General features: G+C 41.1%; 1 protein-coding gene across 2 annotated transcripts in view; it reads left to right on the plus strand.

Moving 5' to 3' along the window:
* PARP8 (poly(ADP-ribose) polymerase family member 8) overlaps positions 1 to 16,072 on the plus strand; it is a 166,657-nt gene that overhangs the window by 54,550 nt on the left and 96,035 nt on the right. The window lies entirely within an intron of this gene.

Raw genomic sequence — 16,072 nt, forward strand, 5'->3', positions numbered from 1 at the left:
CATGCCTAACAGAAAACAGGCTCTACATGATTGATATATTGAATACAGAAAAGGCCAAAATAAAATTCTTTTCTCAGTTAAAAATGTATATCCAAATGTATAGTTTGAAGGCCAAATTCTGTCCTTGAATGTGTTCATTCAGCTCCTATTGAAGTTAACAGGCCATAGATATTAACGTAAAGGAAAAAAAATTAGCCTTTAGTCCACAGATATGCTATGTTCACTAATATCTGGAAGTATTGTGGACTAGATTCCTGGGAAATGTAAAATTACTGTTGCCATTATACTGATATTGTCCAACATACTGAAGGATTGGAGAGTAAATAGCAAAAGGTTTCATTTTTTATTATTTTTTTTCAACACCCATACTAGCAGAGGCTGTCAGACACCTCATTAGATAAATAAGCAAAATGCCAATGAATTTATAGAGTGATCTCAGAAGGAGAATTAGAACATGGCTCCTTAGCCAAATGCTTTGTCATGTAAGGAAAAGGAGCATCTCCATTGCTTTATGGCATAATGGGATTGTACAGTACATAGCCTCCATGGTTTCTTCTACATAGGTTTATTTATTGGCCTTTGTGTTAGGGTTGTGCCTTTTCCAGGGATATGCCTTTTTCCATTCCTGTGAAAATCAGCCCAAATTTGTCCAAGTTATAAGTCTTTGACAAATTGCAGTTCAAGCCTGCTTGGTAAAGACTTCCTTGATTTTAGCAGCTAAGTTCCTTGAGGCTTCTGTCCACAGAGATCAGGTTTCAGAGTAACAGCCGTGTCAGTCTGTATTCGCAAAAAGAAAAGGAGGACTTGTGGCACCTTAGAGACTAACCAATTTATTTGAGCATAAGCTTTCGTGAGCTACAGCTCACTTCCTCAGATGCATATCGTGGAAACTGCAGCAGGCTTTATATATACACAGAGAATATGAAACAATACCTATTCCCACCCCACAGAGAAGTATTCAAATGCCCCATTCAAATGCAAAGGAACAAAAGCTGAACCTGTGGGGAAGGGGGTAGGGTTGGAACACTGGGATTTGAAACAAGCAGGAAGGGAGAGGGAAACTAGGGAGTGGAAGTTGGGATGAGAGGGGGAGACTAGGATTGGCTGGGCAAGGAAACTGGATCTGGGAGCTGAGGAGGAAAATAGGGTAAAACATTATTAGGAGCCAGTAGGTGGCTGAGAGATTGAGATTCGTTGAGGAGCAAGGGAAAGACTGGAAATGAGAACCATTAGGACATGGGGAAAGAGGTGAGGGGAGACAGACTTGACAAGGAACAGTGGCAAGAGAGGAGAAGTGGGCCTAGTTGGGCAAATAAACTGGGTCAAGTAGTTGGTGGGGGTAAGAGGATAGAAAGACACTGATATTGGACGAAGATCCCAGTGTAGGAGATTGGAACTGAGAGCCAGTGGGAACATGTTTGGTGGCAGAGTGAGGGGGGTAACTGGAGGTCACTGTGGGGAAGGTACACAGATTGGATTATGAGCCAGGATGAGGAGAACTTGGACTGTCTGGACAACGCGACTGAGGCTGGGGCAAGAAGCTTGAGAAGTGAATACTGGGACAGGATAGGCAAAGAGAATGGTAGTGGTAAAAGGATCCAGGAGTAGGAAAGAGACTGGGACAAGGACAAGTTTGAAAGGATGGGGTCAAGCTTGGGTAAAGGGTAAGAAGAGTCTGTGTCCACTAGAGCACACCCCCTTCCAGAGCCTGGACTGCAACCCATGTTTCCTAAGTCTCACCATTCCTCTGCTGTCAGCAAAAATCTGTAAAGCCCAGTGACACAGTGTGTGTCTTTATTCTAGTGCTTTTCCACATAGAGGATGGCACCCTACTATCTCTGTCAGTTACTTTGTTAGTTCAAGTTGCAGAGGTCTGGGTGGTGGATCTAAAGGTTCCAACCCTGTTGATGACCCATATTGGTGCCAATATGTTGCCAAATGATGGAAATTCTGTCTTTTTTATTTTTTTCAGTTACGTTTTAAAAAAAAACCTAGGAAATTACACACAAAAATGTTGTTAAAACAATATTATTAAGGTTACAAAGTCAAGCTCTCAAACAATGGGAAATGCCACAATTAAAGTTGTCTGTGCAATCTTAATTCAGCCCTCTTGTGATATGCATTATGATACAGTCTTACATTCTTTAATTATATGATCACATACTACTTTCTCCACAGGTCCCCTGCCTCATTCATTGCATAGGTTAGGGCCTGCTCTGGGAATGAATCAGAGTTTTGTGGTGAAGGAGCCTGTTACCTGTAGAACTGTACCTAATTTGTTGCAGAAGTTGGAAGGTGTGTTTATTGTAGATACTGGGATGAGTGGGCCAAGGCCTGCTCAAATTTAAAGTCACGCATCCTCAACCAAGGGGCAGGAGCCACTGAACCCAGGCAGCAAATTAATATGAGAGACAACAAATTAAAAAAACAGGGATGGGATTGAAGGGCAAAAGTTGAAAATCAGGGATACAGATGGGGACGCTGAGCAAAGAATTCCCAACAGCACCCATTGCTCCTCAAAGGTGTCTAAGGATTCAGTGGACACTACCCTGAGGAACTCTGCCAAGAGACGTGATCAGACCAGTAACTGGAACTAGGCCCCACTTTTTCAGAGCACCTCATTTTCAAGCTTCCTCCTTCCGGTTTGGTGGATGGCCATCTTGGTCAACTTCAGGAGGAGGTTGATGAGGAGGTCTCATGCTTTATGTGGCCATGTGCTAGGATAAACAAGTGAGGGGAGAAGTGCAGCTAGAGCCTCAGTAAGAAATTATGGCGGAGTCAGAAGAGGGGCTGCAGCCTGATGCATTCTGTGTAGATGTGCTCCAGGGTCTCCCTCTCGCCCACAGAAAAGACAGGTGTCAGGGGATTCTGTGAACTGTGCCAAATACATGCTCATTGCTCACAGCTTGTCAAGGTTCCTCCCCTACTCTGAACTCTAGGGTACAGATGTGGGGACCTGCATGAAAAACCTCCTAAGCTTATCTTTACCAGCTTAGGTCAAAACTTCCCCAAGGTACAAAATATTCCACCTGTTGTCCTTGGACTGGCCGCTACCACCACCAAACTAAATACTGGTTACTGGGGAAGAGCTGTTTGGACGCGTCCTTCCCCCCAAAATACTTCCCAAAACCTTGCACCCCACTTCCTGGACAAGGTTTGGTAAAAAGCCTCACCAATTTGCCTAGGTGACTACAGACCCAGACCCTTGGATCTTAAGAACAATGAACAATCCTCCCAACACTTGCACCCCCCCTTTCCTGGGAAATGTTGGATAAAAAGCCTCACCAATTTGCATAGGTGACCACAGACCCAAACCCTTGGATCTGAGAACAATGAAAAAACATTCAGTTTCTTACAAGAAGACTTTTAATAAAAATAGAAGTAAATAGAAATAAGGAAATCCCCCCTGTAAAATCAGGATGGTAGATATCTTACAGGGTAATTAGATTCAAAAACATAGAGAACCCCTCTAGGCAAAACCTTAAGTTACAAAAAAGATACACAGACAGAAATAGTTATTCTATTCAGCACAATTCTTTTCTCAGCCATTTAAAGAAATCATAATCTAACACATACCTAGCTAGATTACTTACTAAAAGTTCTAAGACTCCATTCCTGGTCTATCCCGGGCAGAAACCAGCATAGAGACAGACACACAGACCCTTTGTTTCTCTCCCTCCTCCCAGCTTTTGAAAGTATCTTGTCTCCTCATTGGTCATTTTGGTCAGGTGCCAGCGAGGTTACCTTTAGCTTCTTAACCCTTTACAGGTGAGAGGAGCTTTCCCCTGGCCAGGAGGGATTTCAAAGGGGTTTACCCTTCCCTTTATATTTATGACACAGCTCCAGGGAGGATCTGCCAGTTAATCTCCCCAGCGGGCCATAGAAGAAGAGTGGAGTACAGACTGGCCTACCGGGGCTCCCCCACCCCATAGATGGCAACAGGTCCCACCAGTTGGTGTTGTGGAGGGACATGAGGGCAAAGAAGTGATTGGTATGGAGCACGAATGTATACAGATATGCTCGAGGCAAGGTTTGGAGATGGACTGGCTCGATGGCATTCAGCAGATTCAGGTGGCATGTTGGGGATGCTCATGGAACTGGGGCCCAAAGACAAGCTCCAGCAGGCAAAGGATTAGGGATGGACCAGGAGCACACTCCCATAAGACCCACTCAAGATAAAAGCAAAAGTAATGGGGGTCAAGGCTTCCCTCATCTCCTGGAGCACTTGGGGGACTTGCAGGATGGGCAGTCCCGTGCACTAGCTGAGCACTACGGGATGACCTGGTCCCTCTGACAGTAGTGCAGGAGGTCTCCGAGTCTGGTGATATAAGCCAGGACCACCTTCCGGTGCACCAATGGGGACTCTACCACCTGCGTACAAGAATGTGGGTTATATAGCGGGGGTTCTGCAAGCAGATCCTCTCCAATGGTGGCTACTATAGACCTGGTCTCAGAAACCAGCTTGCAAGTCCTGAGAAGGTCGTGGTAAAAGACTGACAGCTCAGAGAGGTCTCGGGGAGACCTCTCAGATGGAGATAGAAGAGCTGCTGGTCATATCGGAGCCCTTGGAGACTCTGGAGGAAGGCATGCACCAGCACAATCCATGTCAAACTGTGATTATCATAAAAGCATCTCTGCAGGGCTTCAAGGCAGAAGGCATGGACCTGGCTGGGGATGCAGACCAGGCCCTGTCTGTCCTCCTCCAGAGACTCAGGACATCTACAGAGACCCAGTGCACCCCTGTCCAGAGAAACTCAAGTATCTTCTGGAGGCTGGCCAGGGTCCCCTGGAGCAGGAGCAGGATGTTGAACTGGTGCCAGAACATGGGCAGATCTAGCTGGTTGATCACCAACACCTTCCTCCAAAGGGAAAGGCACCACAGCAGCTCCGTCCACGTCTGCAACAATTAGACACCCTGACCTCCATTTCTCTAGCATAGAGGGATCAGTGGTGGAAAGGTACACACCAAGCTAGAGCAGAAAACCTGCACCCCATTGGATGGCACAGAGCGTGGGTGGGAGGAAACTCACCTACCACTCATCACCAACCACCAGGCCAGAGCTCTTCACACAGTTGGCCCAGACAGAAGAGGCTGCCAAATAGATGGCATGGCAAGCCTCCATCCATGCCACATCTCCTGGGTCATGGGCGACGAGGATCACGTGGTTTGCATACACCGGCAGGTCCAGCTCTTGAAGCACCAACCCCATCATCCTGTTATGGAGGAGACAGAGGAAGGGCTTGATGGCGATGACACACATCTGGCCAGAGAGCACACAGTCCTGATGTACCCCTTGAACAAAAGTGACGGAGTTAGTCAAGGCGTATAATGAATGAGAGAGGGGGACTGTAGGAGGAGAAAAAGTTGGTCTTGTGGTTAAAGCAGTTGAATGCTGCCCTGGAGAACTGGATTGTATCCCTTCCTGTGCAACAGTGACTGTGTAATGATATAGGAAAGTCACTTAAGGCAAACTTTTCAATGATTGCATGTTCCTTATTTCTGAGTGCCTAATTTGAGACACTGTGGTCTGAATTGCAGAAGTGCTGAGGGTGAGCACTCACTGCTGCAACTGAAAACTATGGGAGCTGTTCTTTGTACATTTAAAGTGTTATATAATGCTAAATATTCTGAAAAAATAGGTCCCAGTCCTCTCAACTGGATACCCAAAATTAGTGGATACTTTTTACTTTAATTGCTCTGTGCCTCAGTCCCTTTTGTGTAAAATGAGGGAATTAGTACCTGCTCACAGGGGTGTTATGAAAATAAATCCATCAATGTTTGTAAAATACTCTGATATTATAGTGATGAGCGCCATAAAAAAAGTCTATCAAGAAACTGATAATTCTCTGTTCTGAATGGGGTTTGGAAAGTATGCAGTAAATAAGACATGTAGCCACATTTTGTACAATGAGAAAACAAAATATTGAATAACTGCTCTTTAAGTAAACACTAATCATTCTGTGCTCTGAGTGGGGCAGGGATCCTGTGGAAAAATTATGTTATTATATAGTTTGACTGTTTCATAATGCATACACATAAGGGGGGGAGGGTGAATTAAATTTGCCCAGGCAACTGTAAATCTGGCATTTCCTAATGTTTGAGTATTTGACTTTGTAACTTTAATAGAGTTCTTTTAATGTAGTTCTCTATATGTAATAATTATGTAATTCAAATGAAATATTTGGACAGTTTTTCAATTCTCCCAGATTTAGTTATTTCATTAATTTTTATTATTTATATTTTAGAAATACCCTCATCCAGTGTTCCTGTCAGATGACTAGGAGCAATTGAGACCTAGAAGCTGTGTATGTTTACTAGAAGTTGAATTGCCATGCTTTTGCAATGGAAACTCTGCAAAAGGGAAATGGTTGAGCTGCAGCATTTTGTATTCCTTTTATTTGCATAACAGGCTAAATCAAGCACTGTTTTCTGAATAGCTTTCACCACTTGATTCAGATGCAGTTGGGGTGTGTGAAAGGGCCAGTGATATAAATTATTCTTAGTGACAAATGCAAACTTACAGTACGTTTGACTCAGCATCTCTGTTTCCCTTGAGTTACTGCAGGAAATGAAAGGAGTAATATTTTCAATAAATGACAATGCTTGTATCTTTTTTTAATGGTTTTAATTTGTCATGAGAAAGAAATGATGTATTTGTCTGGAACAGATGATCACATGTACATTCTCCAACACCTGTATTATCAGAGGAAGAGATTACTCAGAATAATTTATGATGCTATTGTGACATTGGCAAGTGAGGTTTAAGGAGATTAGGAGTTTACTGAGGATAGGAGACAGTGTGGTGTACACATTTCAAGTGGCTAGCAGCATACCTTGCTAATTCTGTCTGCAAAAATAAAGATTGATCCTCGCTCATCAAGTGTTGGATCACAAGAGATGTTAACATTTATTGAACTAATACATTTGTCCAAGTGTGATGTTAGAGGGTCTGTATTTCTGAGGACAAGATGCAGGGACACAAAAACCATTTTCATACAATGTTAAAGAAGTTGAGCTACCTACAAATTCATGATCTTTGTTTTAATGCTGAGTGTGGAAGATTATGTAGATGTATGAGCTGATATAAGTCATTACTACTGGGCTGGTGTCTGCGTAAAGACTACCTGAAATAGTTCTTGGAAGTTTTACCAGAGAGGTTAAATATTTATTTATTCACAGAACAAAACAGAAAGCAGGAGTGTGTTAGGCATCAGTAGTTGTCTCCTCTCTGTTGTTAGTCTATAATGTTTTGTTAAGCACTAAAGACTACCACTGTTTTCAGTGGGCTTTGGCTCAAACCATCAAAAAGTAAAAGAACAAATATTTTAAATAATTAAAACACTCTTGTTGCAGTCATTTAATACTCCCCTTTTCCATACCTTCCCATAGTTCTCAATAGCGAGAAATTTAATGAAGCTTGTTTCAGTAATTGATTTGTATCTTATTACCTTTATTATTATTATTTTATTATTTATTATTGTTAATATTATCATTTGGGGAATCATTTAGCTTAACGGTTTGCCTAAATAAGTAAATAAAATGAAAGAAATGATTCATTTATAAGTCATTTTTACTTTTTAATTATATTTAATTTTAATCCTCCGCAGCGAAAAAAAATCCTCTTTAAAAATAATGTTTTGATTCATGTGGAAGACTGAACTTTAAAAAAATCTATATATTTTATTTTTGTTTGAAAAAGCCTTGATGCAAACTTTTATTTTCAGAATTAAGTCATGTCACATGATGTTCTTCAGTAAACACCATGAGATTTTCTAACTGGTATAATTTAATTCATTTTGTATTTGTATTCCACATTTTGAGATGAACTGCTAAGGTCTACACTGCAACCCAATTCTCAGGGCTATATAAATATAGGATGATGGCGGCATCATAGAATTATTATGAAGTAAATGTTTATCATAACATAAGAACAGTGTTTAACATAACATAAGAACAGCCATAAAGGGTAAGACCAATGGTCCATCTAGCCCAGTATAGTGTCTTCTGACAATGGCTGGTGCCAGATGCTTCAGAGGGAATATAGTATGTGCATGTAGGTATGTACTTTTGTGGCAGTCATTTTACGTAACTGAAACTGATTTTTGTCCTGTATATATTTTACCACCTAATATTGTGCTGCTTTCCTGTAAAGATGTCATGAATGAATGACTAGTAGTATTTGCTGATCTTTTCAGCTGGTAAACTTAAGTCCTGATTGCTTTCCATGCTAATATGATTTCCAGTCTATTAAAGATTATATTGGGGAGTTAGTACGTTGGGCTAGAGATACTGTAAACTAAATACTAGCAATATTTCATAAAACATTTACTTCATAAAAGTTCTATGATGCTGCCATCATCCTATATTTATATAACCCTGAAAACTGGGCTGAAATGTAGTCTTTAGCAGTTCACCTCAAAATATGCTGCATTCATTTAAGAGATCCAGAATAGCAAGGAGGCTATAATTTAGAAGAGGTCTTTCACAGAGCTGTCTAAGAAGTTAGTACAGAGCTTGGTGTCACAAAGTGTGGCTCTAGTAAGTAATATTTTGCTTGTTCATCATTCTTAAATTATTTTACTCAAAATATTTAGCATTCACTTACAAGTATAATTGTGAGATTTTTCAACACTGAAAGACCTTCACAAAGCACAGCCATTGAGTTGAGGTGTTGTGACATTTTAACTTTAAGTAATATTTTAGTGCTCTAATTGTTTTTAAATGACTTATCTCTGTAACCAGGCAGCCATTTTGTCTGCACTGTGTTCATTATGAGATCAAATATTTGTCTCCAAAGTGGCATTTTGGATGGGTCTGCCTGATGGCAAAGTTCAATAAGTAGTAAAAGAGGTCTTTTGTCCTTATAAGGTAACCTGCATATGGCTGCAGGGTCTATTCTGCTCTCATTTGCATGGCATGCATGCCACATTTATTAACAAGCAAATTAAGAGAGACATGAAACTGAAGCCTTCTGTAAACAGAATATTTTAACTATTAATTTTGAATTAACATATTACTCTTCTTAATGAAGTGCTTAAGACTAAAACTATGTCGATTATACTTCTAAAAATTTTCCACTGTGTATTCCAAATGAAGAGAAAAATCACCTACTCTTGGGAAAACTGACCATTTTCCAGGTGACTAGCACCTTAAAATTGGTATCACTTCCCGCTCTTCCCCCCCAAGAATATATATGGAACACTTATGCCAAAGATTAAGCATTACAGAAGGGTGAGCTGAGACTCCCTCTTCGAGTTAGTCCAACTTTTCTTCTTTTGGAAATAGTCATTACTTTTCTGCGTTTGTTCCTCACGTGACTTACTACCCAGTTGTCAGTTGTCAATCTGGGCCAGTAACCAGAGATGTGGAGGTTTTCTGGCCAAGAAAGAATGTCCAAGATGGAACAGATATGGAACCAAAATGAATCTGAGTTATGGAGCTGAGCCAGATGCATAGGTGATGTGTGAAAAGTGGGAAGGAGTTGGCTTGGTGAGTCCTGACCAAATTGTAATTCTTGGTGGGGCAAAAGGGGCCTTATTATGATGTGGATGAAGTTAGAGAGAAAAGCTGAAGATCAGAATTTTGTAGAGGATTTGGGTGCCTTCTTGAGACAGAGAGAGCAAAGAGGTGAAAATTGGAATGGAGTCATCATCAGTATAATAAATTGACAAAGCCTGTGTGAGAGAGACAAGCTTTCAAGCTATACAGAGCTTTTTTTTCAGGTCTGGGAAAGGTATTTTGAGTGTCACCGCTAAATGCTAGGTGGAACAGATTGTTTAGCATAGGTAGTGAGCATGTATTATAAGGGACCATTTAAGGTGGAGTGGCCCCAACACATCTACAGTCACAGGACAAAAAAGGGTCAGGGGATTAGTGAGTTGCTGATTGTTGTAATAAGCCATAAATCCAGTATCTCTGTTTGGGCCATGATTTTTAGTGTCTAGCAGAGTAATGAATTTAAGCTCCCAGGCTCATCGTTTGAAAGGGTTGTGCAGGTTTCCTTAGAAGACGAGGACTGATAGGTCAGATATAAAGTGATTGCTTTGTGAAAAGCGTTCACTTTCAAATTAGGATGTTTTTGTCTTCTATCGTTTTCCTGTGTGAGTTCATTTGAGAGCGTAGTCATTGTCTGGTTTCACCCACATAGTTGTTAATTATACCACATAATTGTTGAGTGCACTGGATGATATCACATGTTGTGATAAGCATATGTAGGATCCATGGATCCTGACCGGTGTGTTTGGGGGGTGTTGCAGTACATTGTTGCAGTGGAGATATGTCTGCAGGTTTTACGTGTGTTGTTCTAGCAGGGTCTGGTGCCACTTAGAGCAGGTGTGTCCTGGAAACTGGCACAACACTAATCCCCCACCTCCTTTTTTGTCCTATGACGGCAGAGATGTTAACGGGCCACTCCACCTTGAATGGTCCCTTAGACTATGTCTATGCTAAAACAATCTGTTCCACCTTGTATTTAGCTGTGAGATGCAGAGTACCTTTCCCAGACCTGAGGAAAAGCTCTGTGTAGCTCAAAAGCTTGTCTCTCTCACCACAGAAGTTGGTCTCCTAAAAGATATTACCTCACCCACTTTGTTTCTCTAATATTCTTGGATGAACACGGCTACAACAACATAGTATAATTCAGTGACATTCATGAAATGTTGTTAAACAGTTGTACAGTACATGAAGATAATTAAGACGAATACTATTGCTACTTGTGATAGTTCATGACCAAATTCTAATCTCAGATACACCAAAATAATTCCACCATACTTTCATTGATGTCAATGAAATTACACCAGATTTACATTTATGTGAGAGCAGAATTGGATGCTTGTTCCTGTTCCTTCTCTCCACCACATGTAATTTGTAGAAACTAAAATATGTATCTTACTTCCAAAATACAGAGTAAAAGTGTCTGTTCTAAATAATGTTATCTTTTCAAAAGTCATGAATAGGTAATTAATTAGACACTTTGGTCCAAAGTGGTCCCTTTTGTAATTCTGTGGACTTCAGTGAAGTTACACCATGGATCTTTTTGGCACTCCAGTTTTTTTTAACGTAAGCCCTCAGTGTAGTCTTATTGATGTATTTGAGGTTGTAAATCTGTCCTTAACTCATTCTATTGAGTCTTCCTGCATGGACTAGATGACCTAATAAGTCTTTTTTCATCTCTAACATTTATTCTTTGATGAGGATAGATCTAAGGTTGTGAATGTGTCTTAAGCAAAAAGAGCTTCATTAGAATTCTGTAACTCCAAATTTCTAGGTGTCAGAAACTGTAGAAATGCTCAGTTAAGATTGAAAACCAGTCTTCACTCTCTTCTCTTAACCCTGCCCCTCCAATGCATATCGGCAGGAGACCTTCAGAGCTGTTACAAGAGAGAAACTTACGTTTTCTTTCTTCAGTATATTTATGACAATAGCAAGTGCTTTAGTTGTGTAATGATATTATCTGCACCCGCACTTCCATTTTCTGTCAGCCATAAGCCTGTATTACAAAAAATGCAAAGGGTTGGCCTGCCACCCATGAGTACAGGAAGAAGATGATAAAGATTGATCTCAGACTAGGTCAGAGGCATGGGATCTCTAACTAAAATTGAGAGGCTAATTAGAACAGGGCGGTGGATCGGGCACAGTATTATGTATGGCCCATATGTTGAGATACATGATCCATGCACAATGGTGAGGCAGGTTTGGATCTCCAGTCTGTAAGTAATTGGTAAGTTTATAGTTCTCGAACTGGTATGCAGAGATTTTTGAGGGAAATGTGGATGTCTGTGGTCTGAAATTGAATGATAGAAGATGGTACTCAAGGGCAAAGGGATTGAGTTAGAGCTGGGTTGGAAGCTTAGATGAGTATCTCACTTTGGAAAAAGTCCCAGTAAAGTCCGTTTGCTTGAAAGTATGCAGCAAATCTGATTAAACTATGTTACAAGTATTCTTAGGCCTAGTTCTCATGAGAGCTTCATCTGCTTTCTACCATTCCTGCTGTGCCATACAGCTGGAAACCCAGTTTAAAGGGCTTCATGAAGGAGAAACCTACAGGTGGGCTAGCGCTGGGTTAGTGTGAACTTGATGGACTACATATGTGCATAGTATTTTCAGGATTGTGGCACTTTAGGAGCGTAACTGGTGTGGCTCTAAGACAAACCTATGATTTTTCAAACTACATAAAACCTGCAATATTTAGACACAGGATGAGATGTTGAGAGTTGATATATAGCTGTAAACCCAAATGCATTTGTTTTTGCAGGTTTAAATCAGACACTTAACATTATGTGAGAACATTGCTGTGGTTTGTTTTCCCTTTTAGAATCATAGAATCATAGAATATCAGGGTTGGAAGGGACCCCAGAAGGTCATCTAGTCCAACCCCCTGCTCAAAGCAGGACCAATTCCCAGTTAAATCAGTTTTATTTGTTTTTAATCCATGTAAAACTCTAATGACTTGAAATCTTAAAGTTCAAAAATGCAACAACTGTTAACTAATTTTTCTTGTTGTTTAGCTGTTGTGCTTCAGTAGACGGTTTTGCTACTTGAGCATTATTTTCACTGGTGTTGTCTATGCAGAGGAGTATTGTTTAAAGGTTTTACTGTCATAGGCCTGATCCTATGTAGCCAGTGGACTCCACACAGGAGTAGCAGTACACCTGGGCATACTTCTTTGCAGGACTGGGGCCACCGTTTGCAGGTGTGATTTTGGTACTGCATCACAGTTGTGGGTCAGGAATGAGCTGCTTTTAATCAAATTAGTATAAACCTGTCATCTTTTTCTTTCCATATAATTATCAAGTGAAAGAGATTGAATGTGTTTGCTAAGAGCCTGATCGAGCATTCATATTGATGGCAATGGTAGCCTGTGCATTGCCTTCAATAAACACTGGATTGAACCCTAAGCCCCTTGGGGCAGCGTTCTGAGATGTCAATGTATTGTCAGATTTGTTATATTTGGAAGCCTTTTCTTCAGTGGACCATAATCTAATTTTATATATACACACACAGATATGGTATCTGTCTGTGAAATTCAGTTCTATATACATACTACATGAAAACGAAATAAAATCCATACCTTTCTACCCACAAACCTTTCAACCAACTTAAAAAAATACAGTAATGCCAAATCACAGATGAGGCTGTATATAAAAATAGTCAATTAATCATAAAAATAACTACTTTTAAAAATCTTTGGTGGCAAACATAGAGTCTATTACAAATGTGCACCCAAATCCAGTTTATGAACTCCCGTCAAATACACATAAGGATTTTCAGGATAATCTCTGTAAATGGAGAACTAGTACAATGTACACTTAAAACCATTTGCATGAAGCGTACCCTGCATAAAATTATCATTAAACTGGGGCTGCAGCTATAAATGTGGATATTTATTTTAAGCAATAAGAAGTTTACTTTAAAATATTGTAAGCAGTGAAACATGACATCTTGCTCTAACTTCTCATATGCTCCCTTAATGTTGTCTGCAAAGTAACAAATGTTTTGTAATAATATTTCTATTATAAAGGTTGTTCAGAGCTTCAAGGTCAAGGAATGTATTTGCTTTAGGATGTCTTCTTCAAAGGAGCTGCTGTCTGTCACTGGAATAAGCTAAAAAATGATGCTGAGATAGCATCCTCACTAAGCCCATGCCACCACCTAAAACTTGTACCACTTTAACTATGCTGTTATTGTCTAGGGGTGCAACCTTCCTAACGCGGATGCAATTATATCAGTATAAATTTTCTTATTCCTATATGAGAAGGGAAATAAGCTATATTGGTATAAGTAGCCAAACTATCAAATTTATGATCCATTTTGGTCAATTTCACGGTCATGGGATTTTAAAATTAGTCAATTTCACGGTTTCAGATGTTGACATCTGAAATTTCATGGTGTTGTAACTCTAGGGGTCCTGACTCAAAAGGGGTTGTGGGGAATCACAAAGCTGTTGTAGGGGGATTGTGAGATTGCCACCCTCACTTCTGGTCTGCCTTCAGAGCGGCAGCAGCTGTGGAGCTCCTTCCTGTAGCTGCGGGAGGTTCCTGGAGGTGGGTCTGATCTGTTCCTGGCTGGGCTAGGGAGGGACAGGCCGACTTCTTCTCCTGCATTCCTCTGTTAGTACTTCTTCCTTTGCATTCCTCCGAGTACCTCCCTCAGCTCCAGGAAGCTCACCAGTGCACTGCCTAACTGAAATAGTAATACTGTGTGTAGACCAGGCTTAAATTAATTTCAATTGCCTCTCTCTGAGCACTGACAAAATAAAGTACGGAAGCTTTTTTGCTCTCTAAAGTTTTAGTCCTGTGGGGTGCTAAACATCCACAATGTTCTTTAACGTTAATGGCCATTAAGGTGCTCAGATTTAACTCCACAATCTTTTGGTTCTCTCTTGGCCCAAACTGCCTTTGAAATCAGTTGGAGATTGTTTGAGTAGTGTTGCCAATCTGAAGCTCTTTAAGGGAGATTGGTCAAGTCTTTAATTGCTTTAAGGGTTCAATTAAAATATAGCAGGTGTACCATCAGTAGGAAGTAGCTTGCCGTTAATGCATTAAAAATAATGTAGCTTTTCATGCATAGAAATGAGAGAGATGTTTTGGCACTGAAAACAAATTCAGTTTTTTAAACATTTTTCCGGAAGCTGAATGTAACTTATATATGATTACAAGTGTAAGCATTTTGCTACTTCTCGCCACAGGTTCAAATGAACAACTTTGTTGTTCCCTAACTACGGGCTCAATTGTGCATGATAGGCAGAGCAAAGTAAAGGCCGATGTGGAGGCAAACTGCCCCAGTGGGAGCTACATATGGCACAGTGCCTCTGAGTGCTGCAGCATACATGGGAAGCACCCCATTAGTATGCCCTTCCAGAAGGGCAGCACAAATTCCCCTGCATGCTCAGAGAATATTTAATTAAAAGGGGGAAACCACTATTTGCAGTGAATTTAATTAAATTTTGGTGGGGAGGGTTCAACATCAGAAGTAAGAAATCTATAGGAAACAGACAGATTTCCTACTAAATTTTAGACTTTAGACTAGATTGGCAGTGTTTCTCATAAAAAATGCAGACTTTATTTTTTACTCCAAATAAACGTCCCTTACATTTTTAAGCATTTATTTATTTTTAACCTTGTGAACACATCTGCCTCTTTAAACTGCTTTTTCCGTGTGACAGCTCATCATTTAATTTTAGTCTGGCAGTTAGATTTTCTCCTTATACTCTCTCAGATGGAGGAAACTTCAGAATTTTGTGCAGATTTTATCTAGGAGTCCCCCTTTCCCACTCCAGGCTATTTTAGGAACACAAAACCCTTTTTTCTTTTCTTTTCTTTTCTTTTCTTTTCTTTTCTTTTCTTTTCTTTTCTTTTCCATTACTTCAAGGTTTCCAAGCATCTCTGCCTTTTTTTCATGGTTTATGCACACATCTGTCCTCTGTCCCACTCTCCACTGCGACAAAATCATAGTTGCAAGGCTTCCATTGACTTCAACAGGCTTTGGATCAGGACATAAACTTGGTTGTAGTTGTTTGCAGAATCTGGCCTGAGGATATTTTTAATCCAAGGACCTGATCCTGAAAGCCCTGTACATGTAGAATCACCTCTTGATTCCACTGGGAGTTCTGCCTATGGAGGACCAGAACTATATTTTTTTCTCATCATGCACTGTGCACACACCAGAATGTATTATTTAGATATGCAGGTAGACACATATTATATATAGGGGTCTGTGTGTTGCCCTGGCCACCCCTCCAGGTACCTTCCCCGAAGCTCCGGACCGGCGTGCACTGGGGGGCAGGGCAGTCTCCCTCCCTGCCTGCACTGCCCCTGCACCACTCCAGGAAGCGGCTGGGACCTGGGGGAGGGCAGGGCACAGGGGTCTGTGTGTTGTCCTGGCCGCTCCTCCAGGTACCTCCCCCGAAGCTCCGGCCCGGCATGCACCGGGGGCAGGGCAGGCTCCCTCCCTGCCTGCCCTGTCCCCACACCACTTCAGGAAGTGGCCGGGACCTGGGGGAGGGGAAGGTACCTGGAGGAGCGGCCAGGGCAACAGACCCCTGTGCCCCTCCCCCAGGTCCCGGCCACTTCC

This window comes from Lepidochelys kempii, chromosome 5 (assembly GCF_965140285.1).
Source record: "Lepidochelys kempii isolate rLepKem1 chromosome 5, rLepKem1.hap1, whole genome shotgun sequence".
NCBI classification, from domain to species: domain Eukaryota; kingdom Metazoa; phylum Chordata; order Testudines; family Cheloniidae; genus Lepidochelys; species Lepidochelys kempii.